Raw genomic sequence first — 6,223 nt, forward strand, 5'->3', positions numbered from 1 at the left:
TAGGAAAATGGCGTGCTCTTCTGCAGAGGATGACGGGATGTTTGAATTAGAAAGAGGAGTGGGCACCGGTGGTTTCGAATCGAGCCTGCCGAAGTAATCCCGATCCACTTCATGACTTCAGGGTCAGATTGAGATCTTTAGTTTTGGGCTCTTGCCACAGCGGGCGACGACTCAGAGGAAGAGGAGCAACCGGTTGAGGCAGAATCAATCTCGCACACAGCAGTGGATGATGGTTACACTGTGGAGGAGGTGTTCCAGACGGAAACATCTTTGGAGCAACCATCTACAATGAAGGTGAGTTCGGGTGGGTCTTCCGCAGGTGCAGACCAACATGTTTCGCTTGCATGCAATATAGTTTCTGCGGTGGCGTAGCGCAGACGGGGAGGCGGCAAGCCGTGGAGCGGACCTCTTCCACCGCCATGGATTTCGCCACCCAGAACCCTGGGAGATGCGATTGTCAAGGATTGTCGCTCTGTTCAGGGGGTCGTCGGCGCTCGTCTCAAACATTGTTCAGGTTGGCGGAGAGCTATGAGGGTGAGGTCGTTAGGGTCGGCCGGTAGTTTGAACAACGAACTGCTAATCAAAGATTGTCGTCGGTGATCACTAAGCTTCCTGCCGGTGGCCAGAGGTCCAAGGAGGAAGAAAGAGTTCGAAATTCAAATCCTGAAGCCGGTTCTGATCCTAAATCTTCGGTCATTGATTACATTATTGGAAAAATCATTTATACGAACGGTTCGGAAATTCTACGCGAGATAATTTTTTTAACTATCTGTAAAAAAAAATCTGTACAAATCTAATTTGTACAGATAGATTTTAAACCATCTATATAAAACTTTTGTATAGATGCTTCAATCATTAGCCATATGTATTATGGAATATCACAGCTGACTCGGAGTCACGAGCCGTCTACGATACAGTAATAGTATAGACAGCTCCAAATAAGAGCCGTCTGTACTATATAATATCACAAACGGCTCGAAGCTTCGAGCCGTCTGTGATATAGTAATAATATAGATGGCTCGTTATTGGAACCGTCTGTACTATGAGACAGTACAGACGATTCTAATTTTGAACTGTCTGTACTATATAACAAAGGTTGTTATAAAAAATATTTGTATAGACAATTGTATTCCTAAAACCGTCTATATTATCATATATACAATACAAATTTAATATATTACTGAATGTAACAGACATATCAACAACAAAATACACACAACAGTATGTCATACATAGAGCTGATCATTTGCATTCAAACTCCATACACTTTGTAGATTAAACATCTTCATTTAATATCACAAAGTCAATATTACAAAGCCTCGCAACATTACAAAGTCACAAAATCACACATAAACAAAAGTAAAATGTCAACATTACAAAGCCTCGTAACATTATAAAGTCACAAAGTCACACATAAACAAAAGTAAAATATCGATATTACAAAGGCTCACAACATATGCAAAGCATTCTTCATTCTTCATTCTTGAGTCAACCCCGTGCCTGACAATATATAAACTAACAAATTAGCTTTAGTATACTGGATTAAAAGGAAGTAATGAGTTCATTTGCTTCATTTTCTATATCATTAGCTATAAAGATATAATACATCAATAGACTGCAAGATGTAAGCATTTTCAATATATTGAAATGACTAACTTCCGTTGAGATTACAAACCTAGCTCTAAAGTTTTCGGGATCATAAAATTCCTCCTTTATGATCTCTGAAAGTATGAAATGGATGAGCCTCTTTGGAATATACATTAGACTGTCCTTCACGAGATTACATGTAGAAAAATTATACGTCAGTAGAAAAAAAATTAAGTAGTTAGGCACAACGATGAAAAATACATTTTAATATACTATAATTACACTAACCGACGTATATACTGGTGGACTAGAGCCAACAATTTGCAGTATATACTGGGCAACATAGAACCCACAGAGTTTGGTGCCCTACAGCTGCTTGTGACACTGCAGAAATTTGTGCACGGCACATTTAGTTCTATGGAATGCATATTATAATGGTAAATTGATGTGCGATGGAGGAATTATTACCGGGAACTTATGTTGGTGGGTCGCCGAGGGTTTATCTCTCCGTACAATCCCGCCCATCGAAACATACTTCGCGAACACCCTTGTCAATAAATCTGTCAGATCTAAATACCTCTCTGGGTCGTAGTATATCGAGTCGAAGTATATATAGTGTTGATTGTGTGTATAGATACAAACTAGCATCTATTGGTCTCGATAGTTGTACGGTAGAAGAATAAGGTCCTTCGATCCACAGAGAGTGACGCACAGATAGCAAGCGGCCCCAGTCGGAAGTTGTTCTTCATTAAGGGCGATACCATCTCCAAGAGGGTACTCATCAGATTGATTGTACTCTTCTTCATCCACAACATTCTCAACTTCGACAATACTTCTTTTTCCTTGAAGGATTACATGAAGCTTTGGATTTACCGGGTCTTGCACATAAAAGACCTGGACAACTTGCTTGGCGAGTACAAATGATTCGTCTTTGTATGCGTTACATTCAAGATTGACAGTAGTTATTTCGTATTTGTCTACCTTAACACTTGAGAGTGCGACCCAACAGCACCAAAAGAGGGGGATCTTGAAACGTACATAGTCGAGTTCTCAAATCTCCTCTATGTACCCATAGTACGCATAGACCCCACATTTGTCCTAGAAAGCATCTATGCGCACACCGCTGTTCTGTACCGTGCTCTTACTATCCCGTGCTCTGGTATAAAAGGTGTACCCATTTATGTCGTATGCTTCAAATGTCATGACTGTGTGACTTGGCTATCTTGCCAACCGGCCAATATTGTCCTCTGTTGAACTATTATTACTGACTTAAGCTACCAACCATTTGTTGAAGCTGCGGTTGTGTTGTTTTGTGATCTAAGCCTCCGTACGTTCTGGATTCTCTCTGTGTAGCACGTCCTTATGCATGTCGATATACGGGGATACTTCAGTCATATGTTGTAAGATCATGAAATGAGCTTTAGATAATGTGGCAAAGTCAGCAATGATTGATTTTCTACCTATGATCCCCTTCCTATCCAACCTCCCCTCATAGTGAGACATGGGCACACCTATTGGTTTGAGATGCTCCATGTAATCGATGCAGAACTCGATTAACTCTTCAGTTGTGTAACCTTAGACGATGCTGCCCTCCAGACGAGATCGATTCCGAACATACTTCTTGAGAATTCCCATGTACCTCTCAAACGGGTACATCAGACGTAGGAATACTGGGCTGTATATCTTTATCTCTCTCACGAGGTGAACGATAACATGTACCATGATATCGAAAAACAATGTAGGAAAGTACATCTCAAGATAACATAGTGTCTTCACCACATCGGCCTATAAAACATCAAGTACTTTGGGATCAATGACCTTATGAGAAATTGTATTAAAGAAGTAACACAGCTTGGTGATTGTATCTTAGAGATAGGTTGGCTGGATATTCGGATTGCAACAGGAAGCATTTGTGTCATCAACACATGGTAATAATGGGACTTCATGCCAACTAATTTCAAATCTTGCATCGAAACAAGTTTCGAGATGTTGACGGAGTAACCGGATGGAACTTTCACACCATGCAAGCACCAGCACAGTTCGGTTCTCTCCACCTTTTTCAGATTATAGCAGGCAGGAGGAAGCCTCGTTCTACCTTTTTTGGAGGGCTCAGGTGCCAACTCGGGCCTGATCTTCAAATCAACTCAGTCAAGCCTTGCGTAGAGGCCGTCCTTCGTCTTCCCTAAAATATTAAGTAAAAGACCAACCAAGCTTTCACATACGTTCTTCTCTACATGCATGCATCGATGCAGTGGTGAACTTCAAGGTGCTTCCAATACGGTAGCTCCCACAATATCGATCTCTTCTTCCGCATGCAATCGGTATCCTTAGATTTTTTTACTCCCCCTTCCAAACACAACATCGAGATCTTTAACCATATTGTTCACCTCTTGACCACTGTAGTGCCTTGAACATAAATCTCTCTCCCTCGTTCTGTTGAATTGTTCGTTCATGTTGCGGTATGGGTGATACCTGTTAAGGAACCTATGATGGCGCATGAACACCGTTTTGTGTGAGCGGGACAACCACATACTCATGGTACCATCTAAGCAATGAGGTCACACCATGTTTACTTGTTTACTCTAGCCCAAAAGGTTATGTAGTGCAGGCAAATCATTGATCCTGCAGAACAGCAGAGCGCATAGCGTGAAATTCTCCCTTTTTGTATGCATCCCATACTTACGCCCCTTCGTTCCACAATGTTTTTAGATCTTCCACCAATGGTCTTAGGTATACATCAATATCATTTCTAGGTTGTTTTAGGCCTTGGATAAGCAGCAACATCATCAAGTACTTCCGCTTCATACACAGCCAAGGAGGTAGGTTGTAAATACTGAGAACAATTGGCCAAGTGTTGTGCCTGCTGCTCATGTTCCTAAAAGGATTCATCCTGTCCGTGCTCAAAGCAAACCTTATATTCCTCGGTTTTGCACCAAAGTCATTGAAGATCGTATCGATGTTTCTCCACTGGGGAGAATCAACAGGGTGTCTTAGCTTTCTATCTTGCTCGCGGCCCTCCGAGGGCTAGCACAACAATTTGGTCTCTTTTCGATTCGCAAACAAATGCTTAAGACGCGGAATTATAGGCAGATATCACACCACCTTAGCAGGAATTCCTTTCTTCACCTCGCCATCATCTGATTGACTCTTATGCTTGTATCAGGATGCTTTTCACACTGGACATGAATGCAAGTGTGATAGATCTTTACGGTAGAGCATACAGTCGTTCAGACATGCATGTATCCTTTCTACATCCACCCTCAATGGACAAAGAACCTGCTTTGCTTTGTATGTGCTTTTGGGTAGCTCGTTTCCATTTGGAAGCATGTCTGATAAGAGTTCTAATAGCGCCGTGAAACTCTTGTCCGACCAACCATCGCTTGCTTTCAATTTAAGCAATTCAAACACGAGTGACAACTTTGTGTATTCCGGTTTGCATCCAAGGAAAATAGCTTCTCTGAGTCCTCGATCAAGTATATGAATTTCTTAAAGTCTCTCTGAGTACTCAAGTTCACGTCTGCATCACACAACATCTGATCCAACCTATCATCGTCGCCTAGAGCACCACAGTCATCATCATCTGCACCAAATTCCTCGTCATCTTCTCTTCTTACTTTGATTTCGGGTTCTTCGACGATACCAACATCTTCATGTAACACATTCTGCTCTTCACCATGTTTGGTCCAACACGTGTAGCCCGGTTTGAAGCCCCTGATAATCAAGTGCGCTTGGATTTGTAGGGCTACGTTCTGCCTGAGAAATGATCTTTCATTTCTACAATCGCAACAAAGACAATATATAAATTCAACATCCTTCTCTAACCGATCCTCCTCGACAGCTGCTAGAAAAACCGTCACACCATCAAGATACCCTTGGTTCATATGAGAACCGTACATCCAGCCACGATCCATCTACAATATACGAAGTAAATTAATGTCAAATCAATCTAATAAAAGAGAGCAACCAAGCTTTTCGATGAAAAAATGGAGCTACCATGCATGCACACAGGAATGAACCATACAAATGACAATTAATTCAAAAATAATTAATAATTACTGTTATATTATATACATGAATACCTAAAAATAAGGGCAAACATTAATTCAAAACTTATCGTTAAATACTGTAGTTATTGATAATTTTACGTTTATATACCAAAAATCCAAAATTTATCTACAACACTAGATTAAAGCTAGTCATTTATAGTATCACATAATTAAACCTTCATCTATACTTTGAGCTTCATATATACCTTGAACAACTAATATATTCTAGATCATTATGAAAAAAAATCTAAGTCTAGATGTAGATATAGTTGATCTCTCAAGACTAAATTAGAACACAAATTTACATCATCTAATGAATAGAACAAAACTACATCATTATGGAAAAAATCTAGATCTAGATCTAGCTAGCTCTCCAAATCAAAATCTAGACCATCTAAACCAAAATAGAACATAATGCTTATCTTGCAGAAACAAATGTTAATGAATCTTCAAGCTTTCACCGAAATCTAACAATTTTTTGGGTCAAAATTGCCCTCTCCCTCAAAAAGCTATGCACTGTTGTTTACTGCTCTGGCGCCACTGCTCTGCTTCGATCTGGAGGTAGGGGATGATGTACTGTTCTAATAGTA

Source organism: Phragmites australis, chromosome 21 (assembly GCF_958298935.1).
Source record: "Phragmites australis chromosome 21, lpPhrAust1.1, whole genome shotgun sequence".
NCBI lineage: Eukaryota > Viridiplantae > Streptophyta > Magnoliopsida > Poales > Poaceae > Phragmites > Phragmites australis.